Source organism: Dermacentor silvarum, chromosome 7 (assembly GCF_013339745.2).
Source record: "Dermacentor silvarum isolate Dsil-2018 chromosome 7, BIME_Dsil_1.4, whole genome shotgun sequence".
Lineage (NCBI taxonomy): Eukaryota > Metazoa > Arthropoda > Arachnida > Ixodida > Ixodidae > Dermacentor > Dermacentor silvarum.
In genome coordinates, this window is record NC_051160.1 from 128,832,906 (window position 1) to 128,845,080 (window position 12,175).

Consider the following 12,175-nt stretch of genomic DNA (forward strand, 5'->3'; position numbering starts at 1 on the left):
GCATAGGCAATGAACGCGAAGATATGATTCTGGAGATTGAAGGCCGGAATGAGGCATCGGCTATCATATCCGGCAGGTAAGTACTGTAGTGTTTCAAGCGGAACCTCTTCGTCCTCATAGAGGTTGCTGTTGTGGGGGGATGAAACGTTGGGTAACGTGCAGCACAGTGACTGTTTCCATAGGGGACACGTCTACCGTACTACACTTGGGAGACGAAACTAAAGAAGGGGAGGAGTCAGACGCGCGCTGGAGGTACGGGCTAGAGGCGCGCGTTGAGCTTCGTGTCTTCTGAATCCTGGTCGCCCAATTGAATAGGTTTTTAAGGCAGATATTCTATGATACGCAAAGGTAGAGCCAATTTTATTCAAACTGGCAGTACCTCAAAAAGGTTAAGACAAATTGTGTGAGACTCTTCTACTACACAAATATTCATACTCTTGTGTCTCCTACACTATTTTCTGGCTTTGTAGCTGCCTGACCTGAAAGTTGCAAAGGTTTCTAACTGATGTAGTTCACTCTGTTAAGGTCACTGAGTCATTCGCCGAAACACAAATCTCGAATTGCATCGTTGCTTTTTCTGATGCGTAAAATTGATATCCCTGTACGTTCTACCACAAGGTTATATACAGATAATGTTGTTCTGAAGCGCTAAATTCGACGGTGATGAGCTTGAGGTGTAAAGTTGATCTTCATGAAATATAGTTTTATTTTAACCATGGCATATGTGTTTGAAGGGAAACTGAGACATCCACCCAAATGTAGCAATTTGCTACAATGGAAACCCAACCGGGTTCCTCGAAAGAAAGCCTCGCAGTTGAAGAAAAATGCGTCCTGGTCCGGGACTCGAACCCGGGACCACCGCCTTTCCGGGGCAGCCGCTCTACCATCTGAGCTAACCAGGCGGCTAGCAGATGGCAGGGCGAAGTCGAATTTGTCGACAACTGGAAGCAAAGGCAAGTGTATGATGCAATAGTTCAGCGGAAATCCGCTAGGTGGAGATAAGTAATTAAAGGGAAACTGGGACATCCACCCAAATGTAGCAATTTGCTACAATGGAAACCCAACCGGGTTCCTCGAAAGACCGCTGAACTATTAGCTGTATTTCGGTGTTCTGCTGGAGCCATGGACACTTGCCAATAGGCGGAAGGTAATTCGTGTGATGAAAAGTAATCCGCGCCTTGCCAAGAATCGAGAGCGTCGTCGATGCGCGGCAAAGCATACACGTCTCGACGCGTTATCTTGTTAAAACGGCAGTAGACCACGCAAAACAGGATGTATCCAACTTTTTTTCTTTACAAGGGCTGCAGGGGACTCCCAGAGACATTTAGAAGGTTGAACAACTCAGCGCTGAAGCATATCGCTCACTTGGTCGTCAATAACACGGCGCTCCATGGATGATACGCGATAACGTTGCTGGCGCAGTGGAGTGCCGGTGCCCGCATCGATTTCGCGATAGACTGCCGATGTGCGGCCCAAAGTCGCTTGTTGACAGAATAATGTAGAGGCGCACTTGTGAAGCAGGTTGAGGAGCTTGGTACGTTGTGTAGGGCTCAGGAGGGCAACCATAGAACTGTCGAAGACGTCCGGCGTAGACAGGGAGCAAGTAGGGCAACAAGCCAGAGTGCTGATCTCGGGGCAGGTGCATAGAGAGATGCGTCACCGAGTCGATAAGCCCAAGACGTCCAAGGCGCTCACCGCGACTTAAAGTGAGGGACGAGGTACAATCGTTGGAGACAAGCATCTGAGTGAAGCCCTCGTTGACAGTGATGACCGCGAAGAGAAGAGAACATCCGTCGATGACCAAAAATATGCGACAGTGTAAAAAGAGCAATGACAGCTGTAGCACAGTTGGAGCACGCAGTCGCAATCACAGATGAGTGTGGATGTATGGTGGTATCATCAGCAACCAACAGTTTTTGGACGGAATCATCAGGATTATCTAATTGGGCTTTAGCAAGTGAACATTCTACTTCGGCATGAGAGCAGTCAATAACGGCCTTGCGTTCGAAAAGAAGGTCCCAGCCTGAGATCATGTCGTCTGAACATGCTGACACAACAACAAATTCGACTGTGTACGTGAGTCCTTGAGTGGTGATGCAGGCAGTGCATGTAGCAACAGGGGTAATGTGCTGTGCGCTTGCTGTGCGGAGAGACAGTGCAGACAAGGGTGTCATTACTTTTTTTTGCGCGAGCATCGGTGGCAGGATCCGCGATACAACTTCGGCGTAGCTTATAGGTGCAGGCACTGACGGCGGTGCACACGGGGACGAAATAGCCTCGAATACTTGCTCCTGCATCACTTGTAGCAGGCTTGCAGCGAACGATGGCATAGGGCTTGGAATGGCACTAAGTATAACAGCTGCGGAGCGACTTCAGCACGAATGAAATCCTTGACCTCGCAGAGCAGGAGGCCATGGTCGGGAACTGTGGTTAAGCTCGAAATCTATAGGCATCCTTGGTGGACGTACGCCGGGTCAGGAGAATTGCCAGCGGAGTTTATCATAACTCTGACAAAGGTCAATGACTTCGACGACGGTTTGAGGGTTTTTAGATAGGAGTATTTGAAAGGCGTCGTTTTCAATGCCATTCAAGATATGGCAGATCTTATATCGGATTCAGGTTATTGCTGCATTGACGCGCTTGCAAAGGTCGACGACGTCTTCTATGTAGTTGATGAAGTTCTCACTGTGATGTTGGAAACGGCTGCGCAAGCACTCTTCGGCACGAAGCGCTCGCACCGCCGGGCGACCGAAGACTTGCGTGAAGTTCGTTTTGAAGTCGGGCCAGGTGCGAAGGGCAGATTCGTTGTTGTGGAACCACACGTTCGCGACGCCCGTTAGACAGAACAACGCGTTGTTCAATGTATGAGTATCGTCCCATTTGTTGCGAGCACTCACGCGTTCGTAGGGTGAGAGCCAATCTTCAACGTCGTTTTAGTTGGAGCCACAGAAGATTGCTGGATCCCGTTGACGCAGCGAGCTGGAACATAGAAGGGTAAGCGAGGCTGGTTGTGTTGGCTGGCTTGCGTCGTTAGGCATGATGGGCGGCATCTTCCGACTGCGGAGTTTCAGGGTTGGGGAAAGCCTAGCAACCTCCACCCAATATGTAAAGCGGTTATTTACTGAGCAGGTCTGTTGGTCGAGCGATAAACAGGCAGGTCTGTTCGTCGAGCGTTACGCACCGGGAGCGCGAGCTCTATCCTCGAGCGAGACGTTGACGATGCGCCCGAAGCACACGCCTCGTTTTCTTTGCTACACACTATCTTTTTTCGCGGACACGTCAACGTAGGAGAACCCATATTATTCGAATGACGCAGCCTCACTTGGGCCACACGTGACCCGTATTCACGTAACTTTCCTCACATGACTTTACCTGAAACTTGTAAACGCGGTACCTCTTTAGACAGGACTTAAGAGGAAGCCTTGGCTCGGGCACAACTCCGATGCCGTCTATTCAAATACATGTAAAACGCAGAAAAGCTTTTCTGGTGGAACCACTGGACCAACTTTATTTAAATTTGTGGAATTTTAGAGAGAAAGTTAAATTCTAGTGACAGATGTGGGATTTAGATTTACGGCCTGAATTTTAACAGTGGAGCTGTTTAAGGCGGGCGTACTGTGTCTGCTGAATCGAAAAATGTGGGCCGATCCTGGCGGTAGTAAAGAAAGGGTCCAAGTACAATGGCACCTACCCTGTGAACTAGCAAAGGTGAGCCTGGCTAACTCTAGCTGAGCATCGTTGGGAATACTTAGGCTTAGTCAGTCATCTATAATCAATCCATAGTCAATCAATAGGTAATTCGGAAATTCCGGGAAATGCTGGGGATGACTTGGTAGTGCTTAGCCTAGACCAAATACATGGCCATTACCTTGCGATAGCTAATCTATAGTTGATCAATAATTGATCAATACGAATAAATTCTGGAAAATACTGGGGTTGACATGGTAGTGCTTCGCCTAGCTTAAAATCCAGGGCTAGCTAGGAGCCCATCAGCTCCGCTGCCTCTTAAGCATTGCGCCTCCAGTGCAAGCGAAGCCAACTTTTTTAAGCAATTTTCAAAACTTTGTAAGATTTAAAAGAAATGATGTAGAGTAAGAACAGACATCTCACGGAGTTTGTGCCGCATATGGATATGATATTTCAATGACCAATTATTTAGGCTAATGTTCGGTTTGATTTTTTTAGTATAGAAATCTGAAGGTCGTAAGTCCGAATCCTCTTCCAGTCCACTACATTTTCAGGCACGGAGTGGCGCCTGGCACCGGCAAAAAATATCGCCGTGAGCTACTGTGGCTATACTAGTCAAGGTGCAACCAAATTAGGAAGGCCCACTAAGCTTCAACAAAGTCAGTCCCTCACCCGAAGAGGTATTGGCCTCTTTGGTGTAGTATTCGTCCGCAACCTCCCGAATGACTTCTACAATTTACCCATGGCCCTCAGTCCCCAGCTGCGTCGGAGCACCTCACCAAGGCGGCGGCCAGACCTGCGACGCGGCAGAGGGTGCTAAGAATGCCTAGGTCCGGACAGGCCGCCAATGAAAACTGAACCTGGCAACGTTCAACGCGCGAGCCCTATCGAGTGAGGCTGGCTTAGCAGGACTATTTGAAGAATTATCAGGTATTGCCTGGGATATTATTGGCCTTAGTGAGGTGAGAAGAACTGGTGAGGCTTCTAGAGTGCTGACTAACGGCCACGTCCTCTGCTGCAGAGGTCTTCCAGATAGGAGAGAATTCGGAGTAAGATATTTAGTGCATAAGGACATAGCGGGCAGCATTGATGAATTCTACAGCATTATTGAGATGGTAGTAGTCGTCGTAATAAAGCTGAATAGGAGGTATAGAACGAAGGTTGTACAAGCCTACGTCCCCAACCTCCAGTCACGATGATGAAGGAGTAGAACAGTTTAATGAAGATGTTGAATTAGCAATGAGAAAGGTACAAACTTAGTATACTGTAGTCATGGGCGACCTGAATGCAAAAGTGGGGAAAAAAGAAAAATTAGGCTGTCGAGCTAGCAATTGGCGACTACGGCATCGATTCTAGGAACACTAGAGGAGAGATGTTGGTAGAATTCGCGGAAAGGAATGGGCGTCTTGCGCTGGAGTTTGAGGTATAGTAGCGGCGCCTGGTGGCGGCGGAAAACGTCATCTGGGTAGTAGCAGTTTGGATAGTATTGAGCCCTGGCTGTGGCGAAGCACGTTTCTAGCCCACGTTTTGCGTCGATTCGCACTTTTTTCTGCCCTGTTTCGAGTGCGAAAAGGCTCGTCACTTCTCACAGACCATGGCGACCAGGCTGCGAGCTGGCCGCAGCCAGTAGTTATACGAAAACGGACTCTCCGTGTGCCGTAATGCTGGAAGCAGAAGACATCGGCGATGCCGATCCGGAGAGACCTAGCTCAGCCTCGAAAAAGCGTCACCGTCGTTACTGCTACGTCGTGGGCTACCATGAACAAGAAGGCCTGAATCCCAACGTCAGATTATACCAGTTTTCCTTCAAGGCCTCAGTAAGTGGAGCGTCGGGCGCGCTGGAGAACTGCAGTTCGTCGCGCTGGGTAAGCGAAATGGCTCGTGATTCACGATTCGAGACCCGGCCACAGCGACAATTAACAATTCGACCGGTGCGAAGTGGTGAAGTGACCAGGTTTGTGCAAATGACCACAAATGGTCGGGCTGATTCGGTGACAATTCACTACCCCACTACTAGCAGCACAGGTTAGAGAGCTGAATGTTCTCATCCTTGACCTCAAGCCAGCACGTTGAGGCAGCACAACAAGGTAGTATTGCTTACAGCACATCGATGTTCGAGCGCTGTCATTAAAAGCTACGTCAAGCGAGCAGCGCACGAGCTCGCGCTAAAGCGCGATTTGCTCGTACGTACGTTACTGAGAGCTTATATGCATTGCATCAGTTATTTATCAATTGCTAAAGGGACAGATGGCCGCTACTACAGCGCAGGCATAATTACTTGCCTAGCGGTATGCAGTCAGCATGTCGAAAGACCGCTGCCGTCGCGGCGCGTACGATCGTGCGCTCGAGCAGTTCGCACACCGCGGCATGCTGAAATACCGCTGCCGTCGCGGCGCGTTCCGACGTGCGCACGAGCAGTTCCGTACACATGTCTGCTTATCGCTGCTGTGAATTCATTTATAGAAAGCATTTCCTCGCGTTTGTGCGCCTGAATCTAGCAGCGTGCAAACCTTACCTGAAGTTCAACTTCGCACGTGCATGACTCGCTTCACTTGCGATTGACACCGCGCTAAAACTTCGCCGCTTATTTCTTGAACGGCGTACACGTATTCGGCGTTGCATAATTTCTTGCCTTTACGCAGCATGCCACCCATGGAAAAATCTTCGGCGCCCGATATTCGCTGCAAGCCGTGGTACAGCACAACCGAAAGTGGCGGGTCCATATTGTAAACGTGCTTCCCGAAGCAGATGACCGAGCTTGGTACTATGTATCTTGTTGTGAGGCTACCCAGTTTCGGATTGAGGGCGCTTTTTAGCACCATTTTTGCAGCGCCCCCTGGGCAACGCAAGAGCCCCATAGGCCCCGAATAATGAATACCTTCCTCAGGAAGCACATCAACAGGAAGTGGACCTGGAAAAGCCCTCATAGAAAAACAAGGAATGAAATAGATTTCATACTCTCTGCCAATCCCAGCATAGTGCAGGATGTAGAAGTGTTAGGTAGGGTAAAGTACAGTCACCATAGGCTAGTGAGGTCTAGGATTTCTCTCAATTTGATGAGAGAAAGAATAAAGTTAGTCATGAAGAAACAGGCCGACCTAGACGCAGTAAGGGTAAAAACAAACCAATTGACGCTTTTGCTCGCAAACAAATATGCAGCTTTATGACCGGACGATAAAGACAACATAGAGGTAATGAATGAACCCGTAACTAGGTTGATGTCAGAAGCCGCAATTGAAGTGGGGGGTAAGGCACCAAGCACCAAAGGATGCTCGAGTAGAGCTCTACCCCTGGCCCGACGTCTGCCGACGTTGTGTGCAGGGTGCATATTGCGTGGAATGGGCGCGATATGTATTTGAGATCTGATGTCGCTGGGAATCCAGACGGCGTCGGGGCACTGGTGGACAGGGTAGAGGCCCATCTCGTCGAGTATCTTGCGGCCCGCCGGGGTGCAGGATAGCCTGAGCACCTGTGAGCACTCTTGCACCTTGATTATTTCTTCGAGCCTGTTGTGCACTGCGATCTTTAGCAAGTTTTCGTTGTGAATGCTTTCAGGTAAGCCGAGGGCGGGCTTTAGGACCTTTCTGATGAGGAAATTTAACTTTTTCTTCTCTGCAACATGCCAATTATGCATGGCTGCCGAGTATGAAAGGTGGCAGAGCACAAAAGCACAAAAGGTGCCAGAGCACAAAAGCACAAAATGAACTTTAGATAAGTATGGTTCAGATGTCTAAACATGATTAACAGGGCCACACACGTACTTGGTAAAGGTCGTGAACAAACAATATCAAGACGAACACACTCATAACTTGCCGTTCAAGCCACTCTCGCGTACGAACTCCCATTGTTTATGTTCGCAGGTCATCGGCACGACGAAGTCGCGCAGTCTACATCTTAAGGGGGGTAACTCTACATGCTGTCTGTTTCGGCATCGGTATCTCTATACCAGGACATTCGCACAGTAGGAACCTGATGGTCGGTCGGGCACCGGTGTCACAGGTACGGCAGGCCAATAGCGATTGTATCTTGTTCGGCTCAGTCCCTTCATAATGCTCCTCATTGTCAAAATGTTGCCTTTCATGGTGGCTTCGCGTCTTTCTAGAAGTGGCATGCGAACGCTACTCAGCCACGGCACCGTTGGAGAAAGGTTCACCCGTCTTGGCCTTGTATACCAACGCTTTCGCCCCCGATATGCCCCCGATCACGTGATGACATGGTGCTTTGTCGAACTCTGGCGCATACAGGGGTGCGTTTACTCCTGTGGCATTCAGCGCACGTTTTTCTTATTTCCGTTCGCTGAGTGTCCTGTGCAATTATCAAAGCGTCTCACGTGTACAGTGCTTTTATTTTACTCTCATTGTAAAATGAAGCAAACGTGCAAATACAGAGAATAGTTCGTGTCTGTCTGAGCTAAATATGTGCAGCGGCAAGCAGCGAATTGACAAGACTGACGACGACTGTGCGTCGCTTGAACGATATCTAGCTCCTCCGATAGCCCACAATTTTTTGTGCCTAGTCGGAGCAAGGATCAGAGGCGAGGCCTTCCAAGGTCGCGGAGTTTGCCGCCGATGCACGCGTACCCCATACGGCCGCTCGCTGGCCACTATTTGCTCGGCCGCTCCTTGCTCCACGCACCTCTTTTTCTTGCTCTACTGGTCGGTACGGATGTGTGCCCCCGAAATAATGTGGCCTGGTTGCGCCAGCTGCGCTATATAGCTCGTAGGCCTCTACTTGGCGATAAAATGAACCCTCGAAAGTATTAAGCGCAAGAGGACCGTACGAGTACAAAGTCTTTGCAGAGTCTACAGAGGTATGCGATGCGTACTCAAGCGGCGAGGCAGGAGGCGAAGCGACGGACCAACGAGGTACGCGCTGCCATGGAGCGCGAGCAACTATAGAAGCGACTCATTGCCGAAGAACAGCCGCCGGCCAAGCGAACGACCTCTGGGCAGGCCGCCTAGACCAAGCGGGGCCGATTGGAGGACCGTCATTTGCGGGACGCGGACACGTAATTTTAAAAGCACATTTAAATGCGTAAGCATTTCTATGCTTACTCAACAAGAAAAACAGTCCGTCCGTCTAGTAAGACGATTGCTTTCAAGACAGCACTCGTAGCAGTGAGTGAATTCACCTTCGTGTTACCTCTTGCTTCAACGAGAAATAAGCGGCGAGAACACAGAGAACAGGAAGCTGTCAGCACTCGCTGCACTGTGCCGCCCTCGCAGATCGCTTCCAAGATAGAGCGGCCCGCGCGTCTCTCTTCAACGCGAAAGTAGCGGCGAGAACACAGAGTACACCAAGCTGTCAGCAGCCAGCGCTCTCAGTCGCCATCGCAGATCGCTTTCAAGATACGGCCCGCGCTACCGCGCCAGACGCAGCCGCCGCCGCTGTACAGTTGATCACTGGTTCATAATGGAACGACGCAGATGCATAAGGCTCTAAGAGCGATAACACCTTATAATGATCGGAACGTCATTAGTGCGCCTGGCGCTGCCACCTGCAGTAGTTTACTTGTCTCATCAATTCACCTTACGCCGCCGTCCGCAGCAGTTCGTGTCGCCACAGCGCTGTTGTTTGTACTAATCGGATCAAGATTCATAACATTGATAACGACACCGGGCTGCGTGTAGATGAGCAAGTGGCTCAATTATTTCGCATACTGAGACAACTCCCAGAGAAATAGAAACTGTAATGGAAAATTGTAGTGGAAAAGATATTAAGGAGGGGTGGTCGGAGCCTCTCAGTCCAGGGCCCCACTGGCCTCTGCCGCCTGCCTGACCTGGCTAATTAAAGACTTTTGTCTTGCCAGGGCGGAGCGGCCGAGCTGTGCCTCCCACTGCTCCATTGTGTCACTGGTATTTGGTCTACGAGGGTGCTTAGCGCACTCCCAAGTTACATGAATTAGGGTAGGTATGCCACCGCACCAAGGACAGTTGGCCCCATAACGAGTGGGATACATGGCGTTTAGCAATTTTAAATGGGGGAATACCCCAGTCTGTATTTTACGCCAGTTGGCGGCCTTTCCCCGCTAAGTTGTGGGTGAGGCGGCGGGTATTTTCTGCGGACTCCGCGCTGATGAGCAAGCATGTCTCTGGCATTTAAATTTGTAGGATTTTGTGAGGGATAGTGCGAGTGGTTGGGGTTAGAAGAGGACGCCGTCGCTCGGTTAGTAAACCCTCGAGCTAAAGCGTTAGCCTTTCGTGGCCCGGGCACCAGAGTAGGCGATGACGCTGGTTGAAGGATTTGGGGATTATCGCGAGGCTAGCCGCAGTCACGCGCCCCTTAAGAAACATGCGACACATCTCCTGCGAGTCCGTGACAACGGCCGAGTCCCTTTGCGAACGCTCCGCATGAGCGAGTGCGATCGCCACTGCTAATATTTCGGCCAAGGTGGGGGATCCCGCCGTGGCCGATGCGGTTATTTGCTGCTGGCAGATCACGTTCACCACTGCCAGTGCGTACCTCCTTTGATAGCGCTGCCCGGTCGCCTCTGCATACACACCTCCGTCCGTGTGGTACATGTTGTACCTATGGTTAATAGAGTACGTTGATTGAATGTGTTGTGCGCGTGCTTTGCGCCTTTCTATGTTGTACTCGGGATGCATATTCTTCGGAATTGGGGCTACTGTAATTTTGGATCTCACCGAAGGATGGAGAGATACGGCCTGTTCGGTGAGATACATGGGGTATGCTGGGATATTGAGTCTAGCCAATATTGCTCTACCAGTTTTTGTGAAGCTGAGGCGTTCCCTCTGTCGCATCAGAGTGGCCTGCCTCAGTTCGTCGAAAGTATTCTGCGCTTCAAAAGCTAACATGCGCTCCATGGAAGTACATTTAGGCAGGCCCAGAGCAGCTTTGAAAGCGGTTCGGATTATTGTGTTGGCCTGCCTTTCCTCCTCCCTGCTCAGGATTTGGTACGGTAAGCCATACGTGATTCGACTAACCACTGAGGCCTCTACGAGCCTTAGGCTATCGTCTTCTCGCATTCCCACTTTTTTATACGTCACGCGACGTATCATTTGAGCTATGCTGTGGGTTGTGGATTTTAGGGTTTCGACCGTCTGTACTGCTCTCCCGTCGCTCTGCAGCCACAAACCCAGGACTCGCATCGTGGGTACCTCTCGGACTGATTGGCCCTCAACTACGACTGTTAATGGATTCTCTGGACTTTGTAGCCTTTCGCGTGTATCCGGATGACCTCAGATTTTTTGGGCGCGCACTTCAGGCCGCTCCATCTGGAAAACTTCTCTACCGCTAATATTGTGCTTTGGAGCGTATATTCCTTATCCCCTAGTGAACCTCTGCTCGTCCACAGCGTGATGTCGTCCGCGTAGAGCGTGTCCCCTAGGTCGGGTATCCGATCCAGATCGCGCGCGAGACGACACATCGCCATGTTGAAGAGCAGAGGAGATATTATCGCTCCTTGAGGTGTTCCTTTGTTAGGCATTTTAAATAAATCCGATGTGATTTGGCCAATACTGATGCTCGCCTCGCGGTTAGAAAGAAACGCTCTTAAGTAATTATATGTGCGCTCACCACAACCCACGAGTTCGAGTTCCTCCAATATTGCGGCGTGAGAGACGTTGTCGAAGGCTCCTTTGAGGTCTAGTGCTAGGACTAATCTCTCGTCGCCGTACGGTATATTAGTTAGAATTTCGTCTCTAAGTAGGAGGAACGCGTCCTGGCAAGATGAAACCGCGCGAAATCCTGTCATGGAGTCCGGGAACCAGCTCCGCTCTTCCAGGTATCGCTGCAATCTGCTATGGATCACCCTTTCATAGAGCTTACCCAGGCAGGACGTGAGCGACACCGGCCGGAGCGTATCGATCGAGGGATTCTTTTTTGGTTTGGGGATCATGATTATTTTAGCCAATTTCCACTCTTGGGGCAAGTCTCCCTTGGCCCAGCACTCGCTATTAAAAACCTTTGTTATTTTCGCTAGAGCTACCGAATCCGTGTTTCGAATAATTGAATTTGTAATCGAGTCTGGGCCCAGTGCCGAGTTTTTAACTGCGTATTGTGCCGCCTCATACACTTCCGCGTACGTTATTTCTTCGTCTAATTTAGGGTTGGCCTCCCCCGCGTATTGTCTCATCGCGTAGGACGATCCCATCGCGGGTGAAGGTCCTATGTAGTTCTGAAGAGCATCGACTAGATCTTGGTCTGTACCCTCGAAGTTGTCTGCTATAGTTTGGAGCTTCTTGTTATTCTCAGTACGTGTGCTCATCGGGTCCAACATGCTCCGTAATATTCGCCACGTACTGGTCGTTCCCAGAGTTCCTGATAGGGTTCCACAGAACGTCGCCCACTCGTTTTTAGCTATCTCGTTGGCGTGGACTTGGGCTTGCTCTGCCAAGAGAGCGATGCGTTGTCTCAGGTGTTTGTTTAGACGTTGTCTTTTCCACCTCTTGCCCAAGTTGCGCCTCTCTTCCTATAGGCTGACCAGGTGAGCGTCTATCACCGGCACCTCTTCTGTGCGCTCAATGGC

At 50.3% G+C, this 12,175-nt stretch overlaps 1 non-coding gene across 1 annotated transcript; it reads right to left on the bottom strand.

The window, feature by feature from the left end:
* Positions 1-825: 825 nt before the first annotated feature.
* Positions 826-902, bottom strand: Trnas-gga (transfer RNA serine (anticodon GGA)). The gene has a single exon. It is a non-coding gene; the product is annotated as a tRNA-Ser (tRNA).
* Positions 903-12,175: the final 11,273 nt, after the last annotated feature.